Source organism: Neolamprologus multifasciatus, chromosome 23 (genome assembly GCF_963576455.1).
Source record: "Neolamprologus multifasciatus chromosome 23, fNeoMul1.2, whole genome shotgun sequence".
Classification (NCBI taxonomy): Eukaryota; Metazoa; Chordata; class Actinopteri; order Cichliformes; family Cichlidae; genus Neolamprologus; species Neolamprologus multifasciatus.
In genome coordinates, this window is record NC_140460.1 from 16,920,713 (window position 1) to 16,943,535 (window position 22,823).

The 22,823-nt window shown below is 39.9% G+C and overlaps 1 protein-coding gene and 1 long non-coding RNA gene across 6 annotated transcripts in view; one reads left to right on the forward strand and one right to left on the reverse strand.

Annotated features, from left to right (window-relative positions):
* nlgn1 (neuroligin 1) overlaps window positions 1–22,823 on the reverse strand; it is a 290,054-nt gene that overhangs the window by 60,550 nt on the left and 206,681 nt on the right. The gene's annotated exons all lie outside the window — the stretch shown is intronic.
* On the forward strand, window positions 10,264–11,774 carry LOC146491299 (uncharacterized). The gene is made up of 2 exons (XR_014872283.1): window positions 10,264–10,904; window positions 11,521–11,774. It is a non-coding gene; the product is annotated as an uncharacterized LOC146491299 (long non-coding RNA).

The following is a 22,823-nucleotide window of genomic DNA, read 5'->3' on the forward strand; positions in this document are numbered from 1 at the left end:
ACAGGTGTGACTATTATTGTGTAGAAACTCAGTTTAGGCTGTAGTTTAGATTTAAGATTAAGTTTGTTGGTTTGGGAATTAATGCAATCAATGTAAGGACTTTACAAGTATTGCACCACAAAAGTGCACGGAAGTGTGTGCGTATGTGTGCAAGATGAAATTGCGTTGGCCTTTATGGAGCCGAGTTAATTGTCTGATTGGGCGGTTCGGTTCCCTCCTGGACGGCTGTAATTTACTGATCCCCCAGCATATGTGAGGCTGCCGCAGCACATACTTGACCTTCTCAAATAACTGGGCCAGATAGAGAGAAAGGCAGAGAGAGAGAGAGAGAGAGATGTCTGTGTGAGCATGCTCACATGTCTCTATGTGTGTCTGTGTGTGTACCGACAATTTGCTTAATGCTAAAGTGGACAGCTGGGCCGACAGCTCTCACTTTAGAGAGCTAAAAGCCTCTTTAATTTAGAGAGTTGGAGCAAGGGAAAAAAGTGGCAGACAAACAGAACGAGCAAGAGTGCAAAAAAGGGCAGTTTCTTTATCGCTATCCACTGAAGAAGGAAATGAAATGAGACAGATGTTGGTTTCCACTTCACTCCAATCCAAATAAATAAATAATTATACACACTGGGAAAAAAAGAATATAAAAACATAATAATCACCTCCACACAACCTCGGCCATCATACTTTAATCATGGTTTTATAAAGAATTCGGTTTATGATATATTTTTTGATGCAATATGAATTTTCCTTGTTCCACATTTTTGCTCAGACCAAACAAACTACTCTCTCTGTGTGTGTGTGTGTGTGTGTGTGTGTGTGTGTGTGTGCGTGTGTGTGTGTGTGTGTGCATGTGTGTGTGTGTGTGTGTGTGCATGCGGGCTTACGTGCATGGACTGTATCTATATCTTTCCATCCTCCAATACACTCAGTCAGCTTAAAGCTTTCTGACAACACTTGCACTAACATCACCTGAGCCCCATATAGCTATGTGTGTCTGTATGTGTGTGTTGAAATATTGAACATCACTGCACAATTTCTCCAGCATGAGAGATATGCTGGACACCTTTCTCACCTCGAGTGCATTTGGTCTGCTTTAAAGCACCACTGAGCCAGCTTGATGCAGCTTTGGCGTGCAAACCCGACAAGATAACCAGTCATACTCAAATGTTCGGTACTGTGTAGATAAGCTGCAACTGGGCTAAAGTGTCAGACTTACAAGTCTGATGGAAAAGGTAAATTTGATTTACATCACTTTAGCTGGCTACATACTATTAGTAAATGCAAAGCGCTGCTTGTGAATTTAGCTGTGATAATTGAAGTGGTATTTGAGCAGCAGTTCAGCTTTTCATGTTAAAAATACTCATCAAAATACATTATCAATGGCATAGCTGTTAATAATGTTCTTTCTTTCAGTAAAATACCAAATAAAGTTAATTCTTGGGCTTTACCTTCATGGCTCTGTGCCATTCTAAATTTACTTGTTACCTGAACACTACAGCTGATATTGGTTCATGTGCAGGAAGGAGAAAATAGTGGAATGGTCTACAATTTTTGAGGTGTGGAGGTAAGAACCCATAGAGACATATGTGCAAATGTATGTGTCTATACTGAGAATGTAGCATCATTGTGACATCCATTTCGACCCTGTGCATGTTTCCAAAGTAGAGTCAGTTTCTTTGCACTGGTTTTAAACTTTGCATTTTGCGGTTAATTTTGTGTTCATACATAAACCCTAAAAGAAAAAAAATGTATGTGTCCTAATTAGGATAGTGATTCGTGTCAGCGTGTGAGACAGTAGGTTTCTGGTTTAAATGCTCAGCTGATAATTATGTGACAATGTGTTTCAGGTCATGTTACGTAGTGACATGTACATAATGTTACAAGCAGTGTAACAAGTTTCTTTCTCCAACAACTAATTTAGTCATAAACTGCATTAATGCATTACATTACTCGTGTTTGTGTGGGTTCACTCTGAGTACTCTGGGTTGCTCCCACAGTCCAAAGACATGTAATTGTGAGGTTAGGTTAACTGGTAATTCCAAATTGCCCATAGGTGTGACTGTGTGTGTGAATGGTTGTCTATCTCTCTGTGACAGACTGGTAGCTGAGATAGGCTCCGATTATTTCTGCCCTCTTATTTTGCCTGCTCTTCAGTCTTCTTGCGTGTTGTTGGAAGCCTTGTAGTTTGAAAAAGCATAACCCATGAATACAATACGAGTATTACAATAGAATATGAGTATAATAATAGTATACAATACTCAATTAGCTCAAGGTAATAAAGGATACTGGTCAGGGTTTAAATATAGAACGCCTTACCAGTTAGAAAATATGTTGTTTTATTAATTTACTTCTCTACTTTATTTTCTAATAATCTATTTTAAGTCACATTAAATGGTTGTAGAATGTAATGTGCATTGTCTTACTCAAGCACTGACTCACCAACAACATGAAAAAGTTAAAATGTTTGAGAAAGAACACAACATATATCTTGGTTTGGTCGTGTGCAATAAATATTTGATATGCACATCAGCATATGTGTTATGCTGCGTTCTACCTCTTTTTTATACTTCTCTACACGGCAGGGACTGCACTTAATTTCGTTGTACTTGTTACAATGACAATAACAATATTTTGATTCTGAAAATGCAGCACAAATGAACATGGCTTTGTCTATTCCCTTGCTCTCGCCTGTTCTCCCCCCCTCTATTTGAGCCTCACATTCCATGGCAGGAAATAAACACCATCAAATATGTCTTTGAAGAAAAGTTCAGTCAAATAACTTCCGAGAGTTTTTATTCAGAGGAGCAACTTGTGAAATTTCACAGCTTCAGACTTCAGTGGGTGGCCATTACAGCATGCAATTCTAGCTCTAATACACAGCATTTAATGCATATTTTGCAAAAATGTATTCACAACATGCCAACATGCTTGTAACTTTATATTTATGTATGTGCATATTCTTTTGACTTTGACTGTTCGTGTGTGTGTGTGTGTGTGTGTGTGTGTGTGTGTGTGTGTGGGTGCGCACGTGTGTGCGTGGGTGCGCACGTGTGTGTGTGTCGATGTGTGTGTGCAAGGGTAGTGGGCATGCCTATGTGTGTCTGTTTGTTGGTGCAATGACTGCAACATGAACTTCAGAATTATTCATCATATTTCTCTGAAGACACCACAGGGAGCCCAAAATAAGCCTATTTATACCACTGAGACACCATAGACTCCTTCACCCCACTGCAGTTTAACTTGATGTGGACTGACAACAAAATTATATACAGCACTAAAAAACTGCTTCCACTTTCTCATTTGCACTAGACTTTAAAGATCGCAACTTAGCAATTTTTTCTTTCTTTGTTTTTTTTTCTTTTCCTTTTTTTGGTATCATAGTATCTGCACTCGTAGTCTTCCATCCTGCATCAGTGCTTCAAATATTTTTTCAGTGCTGTTTGGAGAGATGACTACTTGCTTCACTTAAATACGCTTCTATCCAAATATAAAAGCGAGAGTGTGATCAAATGATTGAATACAAAGCCAACCTTTCCCCCTGAACTAGCAGATGAAGTTGCAGATTTTCAAATTAATTTATCTTTGTATGAATGTTTTTTTCCTTTTGTTATATATTTCCTTTTGTAACATAATAGAAAAAAGTTTTGATTTCCTTCTCCTATACTTTCTGAAATCTTAGATAATGTTGTTCCTTCAGTTGCAATTGAACATTTCACAGGTATGGTTATACACTTGGTCTTTTGATCATATTAAAATAAGAAATGCATAGATAGCATGGTTTGTTCCATAACTATAAGAAACAAATGGATCCTTAAATAAACAATTTTGACTAAAATATATTTCCAGCTTTTTTCCAACCTCATTAAATCCACACTAAAATAACTATCTTATACCTTTAGCTTTTTGTACATCTCAAAAGAACTAGTGGTCAGTGTGCAATGCTAACCCTGCATTTGAAAAAAACAGTAGCTTTCTTAGGCCACAAACACATAGATCACACACTTATCCCCCCCCCCCCCCCCCCCCCACACCACATTTTAGCCAATAGCAATAAACCACTCTATGAGGCCAAAGGGAGTTAATTTTGCCAACCAGCAGTGCATCTAAATTTTTCAGCTGGTTGTAGCTCCCTCCTGGTAGTGGCTCTCTACTATCTGTTAGCAGAATCCAGTCGTGTAACCCCTCCAGCTATCTGCTTGCTGCCTCGTTGATGCTGGCTTCTCAGCTTTATGCTATGGGACTCCTTTCACCCCTGCTAATCCTTCACTTTTGGGCTAATCCTACTTGTTCTCACAGCTCCTGTTCTCCGCTCATTCTCTCCCATCAGTGAAGCCTGTTTACTCTCCTCTCACTTTTGTAGTTTCTCTCTCTCACTCTCTCTCATAGTAACTCTTCTGTGCTATATTTTGTCCTCTCACCTTTTTGCTCAAAGAGAGGATCAAGGCTACATTTGAACTCAGTAATGTTTGAAACAACAAAAGCAGGTCCACATTTTGGTTTTCCCTTGGTTCATTTTACAGGTCACAGAGACTTTTTTACATTGTCAGATGTAATGAAGTATGTTACTTCATAAGTATTACCATTATTTTTTTTATTATTTTATTATTTAGTTTTATTATTCATGTTTCTATTGGGGGATTGAAAATCATAGTCAACATGCTGTGTTTTTAACATAGTAATTAACATATGCACACTAGGTAACCACACACTTGGATGAGATTTTGGAAACTGCCTTCATGGTCCTAACTTTTCAAACATACCATTTAAAATAGGGTTCTCACTACGTTTTCCTTTAATTTCTGAGGTTTAGCTTTGCTTTGATGATAAAAAAGTGAACAATTTTAATGGGTTTACCCAGCACTTTGATGTTTCTCACAGTCTTCTGGTGGCATATAGTGTGAAAATAGTTCACCCATATGTGGACTGATGCTTAATTTATCATACAGTGATTGTGTCTGTTTCCATATGTATTTGGCTGTGGAGAGAAGTTTTCAACCAATGCAAACATATTCCAGTGCAGGCTTCCAAAATCCCAACTGCAAGTTTCTCAGTGTGGATGGCGCAGTGGATTGGTTGCATGTTGATTGGTTGACAAGTTGGTCAGAGCAGGGAAGGGAACAACAGCAGAATTTACCAGTAATGGGACAGGTATGAAAAACACAACATCAAAGATAAACAAAACAACAATACAGCATGAGACTGCCACTGAACATAATTTCAGATGACTGTCTGAGACTAAAAGCTCTGTACTGTACAGTTTTTTTTAAATACCATTAACTCTATGGGGGTTCCAAGTGATCTAGCAGCAACATCACCACTCTGAAAATATATTCATGTGACAATAATTATTAGTGTGTGTCTGAGTGGGTTGATGAACCATGGATTTTTTTTTACATTTCTTTTAATTTGGTTTATTTATTTATACCAGTGCTCTAACTATTTCTTTTTACTACATTATATTAATCTATATATTTGTAAACATAAACATTGTCTTTTGGTTATGTTGCTGGGATAGTGGTACACCCATTTAACAGGTAGAGCAATTTGCTGGTATATCCTTCTTTCTCTTATGCCTTTTGTTCTGTTTCTCATAGTCTCATCTCATAGTACCATGTAATCCCAACAGAGCACTCTCAGACTGGTTTCTCACTTGTAGTTCAGTGCATATTTAAAAGTAGAATGGGAGGCAGAGCTTCCAGCTTTCAGGCTCCTCTTCTTGTTTGGATTTTGGAGACACCCGCTCTACTTTCAAGATTATGTTTAAAACTTTCCTGCCTGATAAAGCATATAGTTAGGACTGGATCAGGTGACCCTGATTCCTCCCTTAGTCATGCAGTAGGCCCATGGTGCTGGAAGCTTCCCATGATCCAGAGTGCTTCCTCCTCATAACCTTTAAAAACACCAACAAAAAAAAAACCCAACAGCTCTATGCATTATACACTGCTCTGCGTTTCATCATTCATTATTATTCATCTCTGGCTCTCTTTCACAGTGTCTTTGTTCTGTCTCATCACCCCCAACGCGGCAGATGGCCAACCCTCCCAGAGACTGGTTCTGCCGGAGGTTTCTTCCTGTTGAAAGGGAGTTTTTCCTTCCCAATGCTGCCATGTTCTTGCTCAAATGAGGTCATTTGGTTCTAAGGCTTTTTTTCTCTGTTATTGAAGGGTCTTTATATAAAGTGCCTTCAGGCAACTGTTGTTGTAATCGCACGATATAAATAAAAATTAATTGAACTGAAAATTATGAAGTAGAGACGGTAAAGATGCATACACGATTTGTATTAACAATCAACAAACAACGCAGAACACCTAATATATATCATATACTGTAGATCAAGTAAGAAAATTAGTTAAGGAGGCACAATTGTCCTTTCTTTTCCTGATATTGTATTACAGCATTTATCCTTATCCTGCACATACTGTTGTCAGGATACTAAAACAGTAAAGTGATGTAATTTTCGCATTTTGGCCATTGCCATAACGTCCTCATAAGCTGGACCTAATAAATCTGTAATTATCGCCCATCACAAACAAAAGTACTATATAGTATAGACCTACCTCACCGACCTATTGGCAACCATATATTTTAATCAAACTGTAAAAGAGAGAGAAATCAAAAAGTCTTAAAAAGCCAAATTGAAAATGTTATAAGACAAGTGCAAACAAGTATGAAATGGCTGTACAAAGCCATAATAAAACACTGTAAAACCAGCGTTCTTGCATGGAAAGACAAAAAGCATGCAACAGATGGAGAAAGCTGGAAAAAAGGTAGGAAGGAAGTACTGAAAATTCATCTTTCTCCTGTCAACTGTTGCACAAAGTTTGGAGTATGAAGATAGTTGGGCTGATAAATGGCCTTCATTTGCCATTAGTAAGTGGTAGTGAACGAGATAATGGGGACGGGCTGTCCAGCGCCAGGGCACTCTGCGATGCTACCATCAGATCAGACCGCTCGTCCTGCCTGCAGGGAGGGGTGTGTGAAGCCTTCTAGCAAGAACAAACCATCTTGTCAAAACTGTGCAGTCATGAGATTAAGGTTAAGCTGTGCCAAAAACCACTGTCAAAACAGGTTCAGTGCGTGCGTCTGTATGTGTGTGTGTTTGTGTGTATATGTGTGACACTATCCAGTATAACAGGGTTATTTCTCTACAGACGGCTCTGGGCAGTTGTGAGACCTATTCCTCTCTGAAACCATCTTGTGGAAATCGATTCACCTTTTGCCTCAAACACACACATTGACGCATACACAATTGCACTCAAACACGCAGACCCTTACATGCAAACACAAAGAGGAAAAACCTCACATCTGGTGCCTTGGCACAGGCACTTTTATGAGAGGTTGGAGTGACATCAATTGCACTCAGATAAAAATGGATTTTGCCCTGGCGGTTGGTTCAGTAATACATTCTGATGCCACAGCAGAGGAAGATTTATCAGGAGTCAAATCAGACTCCTCACTTTCACACCCAAACACATATCACACACGGAGAGGAGGCTAACAGATCTCATGCATCGAATTACACCATGCTCAATGCTGCATTCATTTCATTTTGCGCTCTTCAAAGTACCTCATTACTTCTGGGAGGTTTGAGGGTATTAGGAAATAAAGGTGGACTGCTCTTGTCTAGCTGAGTGGATAATGTTCACTGGTTGGGTTCACTTTTAAACCCTATCCTCTTCCTGCCTCCGTGATATCTACTATAGATTTATGTATTGTATTTATTTATTAAAGACTGTTTAAAATCTCAAGTGGTATCATAATAACCTAGTGTAAGTGTAAAATCACTACTGTCATTGAAATTTACTTCCACAACCTGCTGCACTGCTCTCTTTTTCGACATCTACTTTCTTTTTACTTTCATATCGGTCAAGAGATAGTTGCATTTAATTCAAGTCATTTTAACCTGCTTAATACTTCAACAAAGAGAGTCAAACTGTAATATTTAGAGATCTGTCTGCTGGATAAACCTGACTAAGTTCACTGAATACATGACAACATACATATATTGTATAATTCAGTATACTATATATATATATATATATATGTAAAGATGCATAAAGATGTATAGATGCCCCAGAGACAATCCAGCACATAACAGCAGGGTGCAAGATGCTAGCAGGCAAGGCATACAAGAACGCCATAACCAAGTGGCCGGCATAGTGTACAGGAACATCTGTGCCGAGTATAACCTGGAAGTCCCGAGGTCAAAATGGGAAATGCCCCCAAGGGTGGTGGAGAATGACCGGGCTAAGATCCTGTGGGACTTCCAGATACAGACAGACAAAATGGTGGTGGCTAACCAACCGGACATAGTGGTGGTAGACAAACAGAAGAAGACGGCCGTAGTGATCGATGTAGCGGTTCCGAATGACAGCAATATCAGGAAGAAGGAACACGAGAAGCTGGAGAAATACCAAGGGCTAAGAGAAGAGCTCGAGAGGATATGGAGGGTGAAGGTAACGGTGGTCCCCGTGGTAATCGGAGCACTAGGTGCGGTGACTCCCAAGCTAGGCGAGTGGCTCCAGCAGATCCCGGGAATAACATCGGAGATCTCTGTCCAGACGAGCGCAGTCCTGTGAACAGCTAAGATACTGCGCAGGACCCTCAAGCTCCCAGGCCTCTGGTAGAGGACCCGAGCTTGAAGGATAAACCGCCCGCAGGGGCGTGCTGGGTGTTTTATATATATATATATATATAAGATCTTGTGAAAAAAATACAATTTAGGCTTGCATATCAAAGCTACAGGGAGCTGTCTTCTATATAGTTGTCTACATTATACAGGTGACTAAATTAGAACTTTGAAGTCTGATCGCCTTTTCTTTGGATAAGAATGTGAGCAAGGACTACATATTGAATTGGGTAGAGACCTTTGAGAAATTTCAGAAAGATGATGGAAATAATTCTATTGCTGCAAAATGCATGAGGTGTTGAATGTTACCTATAGACTGGTATATAATACTTGGATTTTCACATCACCAATTGCTTTCAAAGCTGTAAATGGCAATGTATTTATATAATGCAAAGAAAATAAAGAGTATATGATGTTTCCGTATTCAACCCAAAAACACAGTTCAGGGTCACGCCTTGTTGTTATAATGACTAATGAAGCTGTCAGCATTTTTACATTGGACTCTGTGAGGACTGTCTCACTGTTGAAGCCAACCTCAGGTGGACACTTGAAAAATTCCTGTTCCAACAAGTGCTATCTTATGGCAGAATAGGCTGATATTTATACCTTGGGCCCATGCATGCCATTCTTACATCCTTAAGATTATTTGGAAGATGATTAAAATACAGAGAAAAAACGTTGCATGGATAGAAGACAAGACAACAACATTATGCAACTATACTTAGGCTATATAGATCACCAATTTCATTGCTAAAAAAAGTAAACTGGAGATGAGTAGTGGCGACATACTAACCCATCACTTTAGACCCCTCCTAAACTCCTACCTTAGATGTATTAATGGTGTTAGCTAATAACCATCAGCTACAAGTCTCCACTCTAAAATGGCCTTTAGTACATGCAGAGCCCCATTAGTCTGAAGTGAATGGTAGAGTTGAGCTGGCTGAAGATCAGGACTTTTCATCGTCCAGATATCCAGCTGATGGTCTGTTTTCTGAACAGTGTGTCTGGCATGCATTTTCTGCTCCAGTGGACCCGGATTTGGGCAGTGATTCAGACACTGTTTTGCCCTGCTGTGGAACACTTACAACTTTGATCCTTAATTGATACAAAATCCTTTACAGTGGGCTACAGAGGAGAACACAGGGAAAAGGATGGGATGGATGGGCGTCTCTCATTCCGGTTTAGTCCCAACAGATACATTTGGGGAAAGAGCCATTTGACTCTACAATGTGGCAATTAACACAAAGCTGGATACACTATGACCTTTAATTTTGTTAAATAATAAAATCAAGCATTAATTAAAGTTTCAAAAAGCTAACAACTAAGTCTACAAATAAGGGCTAAGTTTATCGTGGATAGCCCTCCATGCAGTACTCATTCACGGTCACTGTTCTGCTACGAACCACAGGATTGGTGGATTTGATACCTAAAGATGTAATTTTTAAAACTTATTGCCTGTTCACTGTAATGACACTGGCAACTGTGAAACTGGACAAGATTTTAAGTAAATAACTGAACTGAATGGCACTTTCTGCCAGCGGATGTTGTGATACAGTTTACAATAATCTTGTTTTTTAAGCAAAAATATAACTTTTCATTCAACTGTCTCACCTCACACACAAACAGGGACAATTAAATAGAAAGCATAGTATAGGACACAAACAATTAAAGTGATGTAATTCACCATTAAATCTTAGATTATTTGTGTATAGATGGGATAAGAGTATTAATTTATGATGCATTGCAGAAAAAAAGGGGGCAGAGAAAGACTAGAGAAGGACAAAGTAAAGGAAAATACCAGAAGTAGTCTGAGGTAACATGATGGTGAGGATATATTTTTGGACTTGAAAAGACAGTTGGGGCCAGGGGACATGAAGGGAGCACTGAGAAAGAACAGGGAAAAAGGTAGACCAAAGGACTCTAGATCTCATGCCAAACCTAATTACCTTTACCTCAGAGAGAACGGCAGGGAGTAACCCTTCTCTCCACAATGAGTGGATGGAGGGAAAATGAATCTCTGGAGAAGAATGACAGAACAAAACCCCAATCTGTCCAAAGGTTCATGCATGTCTCGCACACATGTCTCTGGGTGGGAGTTTGCACGTTTTTCTCCTCATGGATGCGCAGATATGGGAATATGGATGTGCACACATGCACACACATACTTTACACATGTGTGCACATATGCCCCCATCCTTTTTAGTTTTATGGATTTGCTGCACTGCAACTTGTAAGAGCAAAGTGATGAAATTAAGTTCAGATACAGTGGGGCAAAAAAGTATTTAGTCAGCCACCGATTGTGCAAGTTCCCCCACTTAAAATGATGACAGAGGTCAGTAATTTGCACCAGAGGTACACTTCAACTGTGAGAGACAGAATGTGAAAAAAAAATCCATGAATTCACATGGTAGGATTTGTAAAGAATTTATTCGTAAATCAGGGTGGAAAATAAGTATTTGGTCAATAACAAAAATACAACTCAATACTTTGTAACATAACCTTTGTTGGCAATAACAGAGGTCAAACGTTTACTATAGGTCTTTACCAGGTTTGCACACACAGTAGCTGGTATTTTGGCCCATTCCTCCATGCAGATCTTCTCAAGAGCAGTGATGTTTTGGGGCTGTCGCCGAGCAACACGGACTTTCAACTCCCGCCACAGATTTTCTATGGGGTTGAGGTCTGGAGACTGGCTAGGCCACTCCAGGACTTTCAAATGCTTCTTACGGAGCCACTCCTTTGTTGCCCGGGCGGTGTGTTTTGGATCATTGTCATGTTGGAAGACCCAGCCTCGTTTCATCTTCAAAGTTCTCACTGATGGAAGGAGGTTTTGGCTCAAAACCAAAACCTCCTTCCACAAACCTCCTTCCTCCTTCCACCTCCTTCTGACAAAGACCTAAGGTCTTTGTCAGATAAGTTGATTAAAAAACTCTGACATATGGTATATGACCAATACCGACCACCCAGCTCATTCACTCATGCCTTTATCTTAAATGGTTATCTAAGTAGCAGGACTCAGACTTATCCCAGTTCACATTGTATGAGAGGTTGGCTACATCTTAAACAGGTTACCAGTTCAGTGCTAATTAATCTGGTAGTAGCAGTAAGCTAATGCACCCACAGACAAAAAAAAAAAAGAAATATCTATGAGAAGCATGCAAACTCCAGACTCACAAGCTCCAGCAACTGTATAGGTCTGAATTCAAAGCCTTTTTTTCTAAGAAAGAAAAGAAAATGGCAATGGTAAAGAAGTGCATAAGCTTCGATTTGCCATTTCTGGCTGATTGCAAAAAAGGGGAAGAAAGGAGCAAGACCAGTGGGAAGGCATGTCCACCATTTAAAACATGAGGAATTGTACTGGACAAGAAGAAGTAATAAAGCAGATGAAAAAAGGAGAAAGCTAAAGTTAAGAGAGTTAAAATCTTACAAAACAGGTGGAGAGAGAAAAGAAAAGAAAAGAATGTAGTAATAACAGATTGAGGAGGTAGAAAGGCGGTTGAATATACAAGTAATAACAGGGCTTTTAAGCCATATTAAAACTGCACAACTTTTGAAAGGACATTCCTTTTCATTGTCTTCCAAAATCATATACAAGGTAGTTCAAAATACAATAGTGTCTGCTTATATTGTGAGCAATGTATGAATGTAAGGAAGAAATGAGAAAAACTCATCCATAGAGAATCGTGTAGTGGCATGGACATGATTTCTCATAGCTTATTAGCTAAGGTTTTATTCTGACACTTAGTGCTTCGGTCACATAGCTTGATGGCATAATAACATGTAAGTAATGCTTATATCAAACTTTTTACTTTGACTGTGTGACAGTGCATGCTAAGCAGCAATCACTTGACTATTCAGCACAGCAAGGTGTGCAGAATAGGGGAATGGTTTTTATGTCAAGTACTGTACAATGAAGAGAGGCCAGAGGCTGTGTTTTAAGTAATGCAATCTGCATCAAGCTGAGAAGTACCTGGCAGTCCTCAGGGTGAACCGTAATCACAGAATGATTTTGGCTTCTGTGCAGATCTAATATTACCTTCTGCTGGTCATATTAATAGGCCAAGGCTCTCAAGTGCTTTGCACCTCAGCTGAAGTACAAAATATGTACTTTGTGGTTATGAAAAAAGCAGACATTTGTAACATCTCGAAGTCATAATAAATACATGCACTCATACATTTTTGTTGCTCACGGTGGAGGTTGCTCATGACCAAAGTGAGTAATCATAGTATGATTTTAAAAATTGTCACACAGATATCCGTCTCTGTCTGCTGTTGGTAGAAAAAGATTCTGCAAACAAAATCTGTAATTCATGCTAGGTCCTGATAACTACACAGAAAATCACTAAACATTTCTACTTTTTTGGTCAAATTCTTGGTGATAAATCCTAGTTGATGTTTACACAGTTTCTGTCAAGTGCTTAAAATGTCAAATGAGTATATGTGTTTGCAACTTTTGGGGTTCTGCATCTTCAGTCTAAGAATAGCTTTTCCTGCTGTGAATGCTTTCTGTTTTCTTTTGCACATAGCTATCACAACTATACTGATACTGCAAAGATTAAAACTGAAGCTAATTCAATTCCAACTATCCAACACCCACCATGAATTCTAAGGCTGTACCAACCAGGTCAATGGGTCCACTCTCATCCAAGTAACTTATCAATGGTTGCACAATTGGCAGTGGTACTGTTGTAAGGAATAATCACTAGCTTTTGTCCTATGAAAGTAGTGGCAGTAATCCAGCATCACAATTCCAGGATAGATATATTGTTTTAAGTGGTCAGGGGAACAAACTTCCTTTTAATAAAAGTCCGTTTCTAAAACACTGAACTCAGCCGACCTAATGAATTCTACTAGTTTGAACCTTTTTAACATTAACTGATTTTGGACTAAGAGTTTTTAAAATTGTCAGTGTGCTAATATAGTGACCTAATGAAATCTAATACAGAACGACTATAAGAACTAGGGTCTTACTGTCGATACTGTGCATTTCTACTCTACTGCTTTATGCACTGCATTACATATGATGGTACCATTTACTTTTCCTTTACTAGCGCTGGACTAGATGCCGGATTCTGATTGCAGAGCTGTTAGAGTGCTGCTGTATATCATCTTAAGATTAAACTGTATCCTTGATCATGTTGGTTGGAGCAAAAGGCTAGTGTATGTAAAGCACTTTAAGTCCATCTTCATCTCACTCTAACAGCTACAGAGAACTCATTTCCAGACAGATGTACAACCTCAATAGATTTCTCCTTTAGTGCTATCTGATGGCTAAGGATCATAAACCACAGTCCTGCCACTCAGGTGAGCATCTATCCATTTTCTACTGCTTATCCAGGTGCGATTCAATGAAGTGAACACACATAAATATTGTACAATCAGGTAATTATGTACAAGCATACTTAGAGGATACAGAGAGTTTTTCATCTCGATCCTTTCTGGTTGTCATAATGTTTTAATTTTGCTTTTCCTGCCTTTGTATTCCATTATACAAATGGAATACAATTTAATTAATATTATTTTTAATCTATTTCCTCTCTCCTCCTTCCCTCCTCCCCATCCACTTTGGGGTCACTGCTAAGACTTGTATATGTTCACAGAAGGTTATTCCCACAGATATGTATGCATGGGTGTGTATGTGCATCTGTCCAAAGAGATAAAGTTAGCCCTCCTGTCTGAAGGTTCCTGGTGAAAGGCAATAAAAGCTGTCACAGTGACGAGACCTCTGCAATGAGATTTTCAGGATAGTTGTAAATGTTCAATCACGTTTCCTCTTTTCTCTCTACCTCTCTCTCCCCACAGCCAAAGAAGTGGAGAGAGGTTAGAGATGCATGAAGAAAAAGGGGCAGATTGGAGAGGGAGAGAAAAAAGACAACAATGTAAATTATTTGGATTTCTAGGATAGAAACAAAGAGAAATGCACAGAGAAGAAGAGGGAAATAAGGAGTTAGTGATAGAGAGAAGTGATTGGACACACAGCAAGGACATCTTGGCGTTTAACACCACTCCTAACCCTGGACAGATGGCCCTGAGCTGGGAACAGGGACGAGTGAGCAGAATGTGAATTTGTCTGTGTGTGTGTGTGTGTGTGTGTGGGTGGTGTGGGTGGTAGTATTATTACTGTAATTATATTATAATTATGTTAAGCCTTAACATCAGGAGGGGGAGAGAAAATTACATTTCTATTACATCTCATGGTAATACTATCAATACTACTACTAATAATTTTATGCATGTCTCTTAATGCTAACACTGCTCCTAAGATCTTAGCTCCAGCTAATACCACCAGTACCACCAATTCTGCTGTACATGTACAGCGAATCTGCATGTTACCGAACTACAATGATATGTACTTTCCTCAATGAAGGTAAAGCACCTGAGGAGTGAGCTATCTGTCTGTCTGCAAGACAAAGACAACAGGCCCTGCTTCATTGCTAGTAAGCAGCTGACTCAATCACAATAAAAGCCTGATGTGCTAGCACCACATACTCACATCAGCTGCTCGGGGGAGATCTGTGTGATGCAGAGAATGAGGGGAGAGAGGGGAGAAAAGAAGAGCACAGGAAGGAGAGGAGAAGGCTGCCTTTGGGCTTCTCCTTCTCTCTCCTCACCTCTTCTGTGTCTCTCTTAGGATAATGAATCAGGCATAGAGAGTGGGGTTTCACAGAGTGGTCAATGCATAAATAACGCCTCCTGAACAGAGGCCCTGTTATAGTGCTGCAGCATGAGTCCAGGATTTCTCTCTCTCTCTCTCATGCTCTTCTACACACACACACACACACAAGTACATGGACACAGACCTCTATCAGATAATAGATGGTGTGGTACTATAACAAGGCCTGTACAGTCATAAAAAGCTTTCAGACAAATGGCAATCTGTCCTTTATCATAAATTAGGTGACATGTACAGAGCGAAGACGGGATCACTGTATGTGTGTGGGGAAATTGTTGTGTATGAAAAAAGATGAATCAGAAGTAACACAATGTGAGATAAAGTAGTCACAAACTTATGTAGAACTTTTAACTTTCTAGGTTATCACGGCAGAACAAAATTTTCACATTACTTATCCCAGTGGAGTTTAATTGTTTAATTGTACAACAGCAAAATCTTACAAAATTCTCTATGCCTACCATCAGTGCAGATAAGTCTCCCCTCATGAAACTTTAATTTGGAGTCTCCATTCTGTTGTTATTTACCAGTTCATTATCGTACTTTCAAGTCACCACATTCCCCTCTGAATCTCTCTTTCTTTTATTGGTCTATGCAACAGCTTTGGTCCTTACAGGGAATATGATAAACACCTTGCTTTGTATTTCCTTCGTTCCATTACCTAATCTAATCCTTTACCTGAGAACAGAAATAATGATGGTGTTCATCACATATTTCAGCTGTCAAACAGACTGAACAACCTAAAAACGATGATCTTATCTTACCCAGCTTATTCATGTCTGTCTTACTTTGGGTCTCACAGTCTCCATCATGAAGCATACAGAGACTGAAATCCGTTCTTTGCTCATTGTGTGAAACTTCATTCATCATTTAAAAATGCATATGGAACACACAAAGTTGTGTGTGTGTGAGGGAGAGACAGAGATAGACAGAGAGTGATTTATATAAAAAAAAAAAAAACACCCAGCACGCCCCTGCGGGCGGTTTATCCTTCAAGCTCGGGTCCTCTACCAGAGGCCTGGGAGCTTGAGGGTCCTGCGCAGTATCTTAGCTGTTCCCAGGACTGCGCTCTTCTGGACAGAGATCTCCGATGTTAGTCCCGGGATCTGCTGGAGCCACTCGCCTAGCTTGGGAGTCACCGCACCTAGTGCTCCGATTACCATGGGGACCACCGATACCTTCACCCTCCACATCCTCTCGAGCTCTTCTCTGAGCCCTTGGTATTTCTCCAGCTTCTCGTGTTCCTTCTTCCTGATATTGCTGTCATTCGGAACCGCTACATCGATCACTACGGCCGTCTTCTTCTGTTTGTCTACCACCACTATGTCCGGTTGGTTAGCCACCACCATTTTGTCCGTCTGTATCTGGAAGTCCCACAGGATCTTAGCTCGGTCATTCTCCACCACCCTTGGGGGCATTTCCCATTTTGACCTCGGGACTTCCAGGTTATACTCAACACAGATGTTCCTGTACACTATGCCGGCCACTTGGTTATGGCGTTCCATGTATGCCTTGCCTGCTAGCATCTTGCACCCTGCTGTTATGTGCTGGATTGTCTCTGGGGCATCTTTACACAGCCTGCACCTGGGGTCTTGCCTGGTGTGATAGACCCCAGCCTCTATGGCTAGGATAGGATAGGATGAGGGACCTATATATATACAGTGGGGCAAAAAAGTATTTAGTCAGCCACCGATTGTGCAAGTTCCCCCACTTAAAATGATGACAGAGGTCAGTAATTTGCACCAGAGGTACACTTCAACTGTGAGAGACAGAATGTGAAAAAAAAATCCATGAATTCACATGGTAGGATTTGTAAAGAATTTATTCGTAAATCAGGGTGGAAAATAAGTATTTGGTCACCTCAAACAAGGGAAATCCCTGGCTCTCACAGACCTGTAACGTCTTCTGTAAGAAGCTTTTCTGTCCCCCACTCGTTACCTGTATGAATGGCACCTGTTTGACCTCATCATCATATAAAAGACACCTGTCCACAGCCTCAACCAGTCAGACTCCAAACTCCGCCATGGCCAAGACCAAAGAGCTTTCGAAGGGAACCAGGAAAAGAATTGTAGACCTGCACCAGACTGGGAAGAGTGAATCTACAATAGGCAAGCAGCTTGGTGTGAAAAAATCAACTGTGGGAGCAATCATCAGAAAATGGAAGACATACAAGACCACTGATAATCTCCCTCGATCTGGGGCTCCACGCAAGATCTCATCCCGTGGGGTCAAAATGATCATGAGAACGGTGAGCAAAGATCCCAGAACCACACGGGGGGACCTGGTGAATGACCTGCAGAGAGCTGGGACCAAAGTAACAAAGGTCACCATCAGTAACACACTACAACGGCAGGGAATCAAATCCCGCAGTGCCAGACGTGTTCCGCTGCTGAAGCCAGTGCATGTCCAGGCCCGTCTGAAGTTTGCCAGAGAGCACATGGATGATACAGCAGAGGATTGGGAGAATGTCATGTGGTCAGATGAAACCAAAGTAGAACTTTTTGGTATAAACTCAACTCGTCGTGTTTGGAGGAAGAAGAATACTGAGTTGAATCCCAAGAACACCATACCTACTGTGAAGCATGGGGGTGGAAACATCATGCTATGGGGCTGTTTTTCTGCCAAGGGGACAGGACGACTGATCCGTGTTAAGGACAGAATGAATGGGGCCAAGTATCGTGAGATTTTGAGCCAAAACCTCCTTCCATCAGTGAGAACTTTGAAGATGGAACGAGGCTGGGTCTTCCAACATGACAATGATCCAAAACACACCGCCCGGGCAACAAAGGAGTGGCTCCGTAAGAAGCATTTGAAAGTCCTGGAGTGGCCTAGCCAGTCTCCAGACCTCAACCCCATAGAAAATCTGTGGCGGGAGTTGAAAGTCTGTGTTGCTCGGCGACAGCCCCAAAACATCACTGCTCTTGAGAAGATCTGCATGGAGGAATGGGCCAAAATACCAGCTACTGTGTGTGCAAACCTGGTAAAGACCTATAGTAAACGTTTGACCTCTGTTATTGCCAACAAAGGTTATGTTACAAAGTATTGAGTTGTATTTTTGTTATTGACCAAATACTTATTTTCCACCCTGATTTACGAATAAATTCTTTACAAATCCTACCATGTGAATTCATGGATTTTTTTTTCACATTCTGTCTCTCACAGTTGAAGTGTACCTCTGGTGCAAATTACTGACCTCTGTCATCATTTTAAGTGGGGGAACTTGCACAATCGGTGGCTGACTAAATACTTTTTTGCCCCACTGTATATATATATGTATATATATATATATAAAACATAATCGTATATAAAACATAATCCTGACCAACATTAGAAGAAGTCACAGAGATGATATACAATTGCAGATAACAGAGATCAGTGATTGTACAGATCCATATAGTAAAAACACAAAGTTACACATTACATTAGGACTGCACAATTAGTCCTGACAAATTAGACATTATAATTACAGCAAAATATTTGGTTATTATTGTAACCATTTATTGTTCTGTCTGAAAGTCTACATCCAATGTCCTTATCCACACATGGAGACATTATTCCATGACTAAATACTAACAGGTCTACATTTGTACATTGACTTTTATTCTTTAAAGACCTCCATAATGGGTCACTAACAAAAAAGAACAATGGCAGCAGAGCAGAACACATTATACTCTCCTGACATTGGCCACAACTTGGGACACAACCATGAGTAAAGTACGAAGTTCAACACACCTGTATATATACAGGGTGGGCCATTTATATGGATGCACCGTAATAAAATGGGACTTCTAAACTTCTTCTAAATGGCTACCATGGTCACCACCCATCTTGAGGAGTTTGCCCCCTCACATATACTAATGTGCCACAAACAGGACCTTAATATCACCATTCCCATTTTATTACGGTGTATCCATATAAATGGCCCACCCTGTATATATATATGGAGAGAGAGAGAGTCAACCAGCAGGTTGCAAAAGTAGAGAAAAATGTATGTGGTGTCTCTACTGCAGCTGGTAATATGCTGACAGGGAAGAGTTTCATATCGGAAATGCATCTTTCGCTTTCTGTTTTTGTCCCATTCCTACAGTCCTTCTTTCCCTTTGGGGCTTGTGCTCAACAAACTGCTACAGTTAAAGCTATTAGATAAGGAGTGTATACTGTGTGTTGTGCAGTTGGAGTTGTTTGTGTGATAGTGGGGTCAAAAGCTCTTCATCAGTGCATAAATCTGTGACGGTGTTCATGTGTTAGTAGTTCTGTCTCGTTATGGGATGGAGTTGCTTATTAATGCATGGTGCCAGAACGTGTGTATGTAGATATACTCTATGTATACAGTATGTTTTATAATGAGAAAATAGGGGGAAGTGAGCTACTGAAAACAACAACGTCCAACTCCAACATCCAACTCCCATCGGCTCACTGTAGACAAAACGCCAAGCCAGTAGGCCAACGGATTGTGTCTGAACCTTGCCCAACCACACACACACGCACAGAAAGCAAACAGAGCAAGCACAGAGCAAATACACAGAAAATACACGTACCCTCAGGGCAATGCAACAACAGCCGTTGCCCTGCAGCATGGGACACTCGTGTGTGGAACTGAACCAAAATGCAACAGAACAGACTATCAGGGCCTGGCGGATCGTTTTATTCCCAAGCACAGTCAATAACACACATACACACACACACACACAGAGCGAGAGAGAGCTCTGACTAATCTATTATCAACACAGCATCCCAGACCAACCAGACAAACCACTACTGATATAATCCAATTGCAGTGGAGTTGCAGCATATTTGCTGCAGAGATTATGGCAACGTGCACCATCTATAGGCAACAACAGGAATAGCGGAGCGTTGAGACATGAAGATGCACAGCAGATATAGAGATGTTTTTATCATGCCAGATATAAATGTATGTCTGTTACCTAAATAATTTAAAAATATATAAAAAATGTAAATAATAAAAATTATACTTCATACTGAATTATATCTACTTGACTAGAATGTAAAGATCCGTGTTCCACCATCCGTTTGATAATACTGTTAAAGGAAACAGCTGTGAGTTTAAAATTTTTTTTTTTTTTCACAAGACAGGTAACATCTTAAAAGAGCTTACTATGAGTTTATTAAAAAAAGTGGGTCTAACACATCAATCCAGTATTGGGCTCGTATTAATTAACTCAGTGCTAATCTGATCAGACTAATTTAGGCTTGGATTAAGAGCTGCCCATTCATTACTTTGAAGCAAATGCATGAGATACAGGATGTGGAACAAATCACTTCAATTCACACTGTAGAAACAGGGATGTAAAGTAAGAACTGTGTACTGTTTGCAAAAGATCATTTGCATTTTCTCTGGAGAATAAATCTTCATCAGTTTGATTGTGTTTGTTGGGTGTGACAGAGGAGCCTTTATATTATGTAATAAATTCTCATTTCCTTTAGATTGTTTATCTGACCCTTTTAATCCAGTAACATTTGGACATTTGACTTACATTAGATTTAATGTGGCATCAGTTAGTTGAAATAAGAGGAAACAACATTCAGCCCACACCAAACATAAACAATATCATAGAGATGTAGCAAAACTGAAAACTGGTAACTGCCTGTATTTTTTTGGATATATATTGAAAAGACTGACAAGGGACCAAATTCATTGTCTCAAGTGAAGGGTGAGTGCAGCTTGGGGTATTTTAAATTATGATAGTATATAAATATGTCCTGGTTATGAAGCACTTTGGTAAAGAAATGGTGATAAAAGGAATGAAAAGATGAAGAAAACACTAATTTAGTTCTAGTTAAGGCTACAGTTAAGCTGAAACCTCTTTAGATACCTGCTTATTTGCAGATAAATCTGTGTAAAGTTTACGTTGAATTTTGCACAGACAAAACTTTTGTAGGAAAAATATCTTTTGGTTTCTTTCTGACATATATGTTTCTCTATTTAACATAAAGGAACTTTATAAGTTAGGGTTATTTTCACATGATTTCCTCACAGGTATTGGTTTAATATAACAGTATATAACACATGTGATACCCTCCAACCTCCCATGGGTATCTAATCAATAAATCCATTGTATTATCTGCCTAAAGCTCTACCATTTTATTGGAAGTCAAGCTGGATTATATCCTGAGGCCTGAGTGAATAGTATAGGCTCAAGCACCTAATACATCTTTATTCCATAGGCCTCAGGCTTCTCTTCCACAGCCAGATCTCTGTATTTGTCCAGCCAAGGCCAGCACTGTAGTCTGGCAGTGGCTGCATAGTGTACAAAGCAAAAAGGTGAAGGTGAGTCAAACTGGCATCATAGTCATGGAGCCAAGTTGATAATTCTGTTAGCTTACACAGCCATAGGACGAGCCATAGTTCTGCATGCACCCGGCTTTCAGAGCAATCTCCTGAGACACAGACAAAGAGTGGGAGAGAGTAGGGAAGAGATAAAGAGAGGGAGTGAGGGAATAGAAACATGAGGGAGAGAGAAAATAAAGAGAGAAAGAGATAAAAGGGCTTTCTGTATTCACTCGGCTTCCATCCGCTTTCCCCAGCAGGCTGGGATCGCCTCCACTTATTGAAGAATAAGACTCATTGGTGGATTGGCTGATAGCTAAGACAATATATGGGAAAGCAAAGGAAAGGAGGACAAAAGAGATGGAAGGAAAAAAAATATGTCTGAGACATGACAGAAGACTGAATGGGGAGAAAGTGAAGAAGAGGTTTCCCGTCATTTATGCACAGCGTTATTGCACACAAACTCATAGAAGGCTGCTAGTCTAACTACAGTATTAGGTCACTGCAGTGGTGTGACCTTGCTTCACACACCAAGGTCAGAAAACACAGCCAGACAGTGGATGGAAGCAGGCAGGAAGAGATGCAGGAATCTCTAAATCTCTATTAAAGCTGGTCATTTTGCCTCCTATTAGCTTTCCCATTCAGTGATAACCAAACAGGCTTTGAGGAGGGCATTGTAAGCACTTGTAGCTTAAGAGCTGCCTTTACTCAAGGACCCACCATGCATAGGATTCATTTAAATGCATGAGGTTAAAATGTTATCAATGATGTTTGAAATTGGTGAACATGAAAATACAGTATGACCAAATTGCTGAGGATTTCATTATGAATAAAAAAAGCATTTGGAATATAAATGTGGCCAGCTGTTTGTGATAATGTAGTACAGAAAGACTTCACACTTGATATGAAAATACACACTGACATTTTCAAAAAATAAAAGACGAGCACTTACGTATTTTATAAGACACTATAACCTGAAAGTTTTTTCTTTATTACAAAAAAATACAAAACTGTTGGTGTTAGAAACTAAAGAAAAATGCTTACACGGGCTTCGAGACCATGCGCCCCTGGGCACTGACATGGTGTACACAAGTTTCTCCTACACCAATCACAGAGCAAATAGCAAAACATCAAAGCAAACTGCAGGTAATACTTACAGAAATCTGCCATTTCTCTTTGTGAGTGTAATATGTATTTGCCGCATTATTTGTTTGAACAGTGAAGTTGTTTAAGAGCTG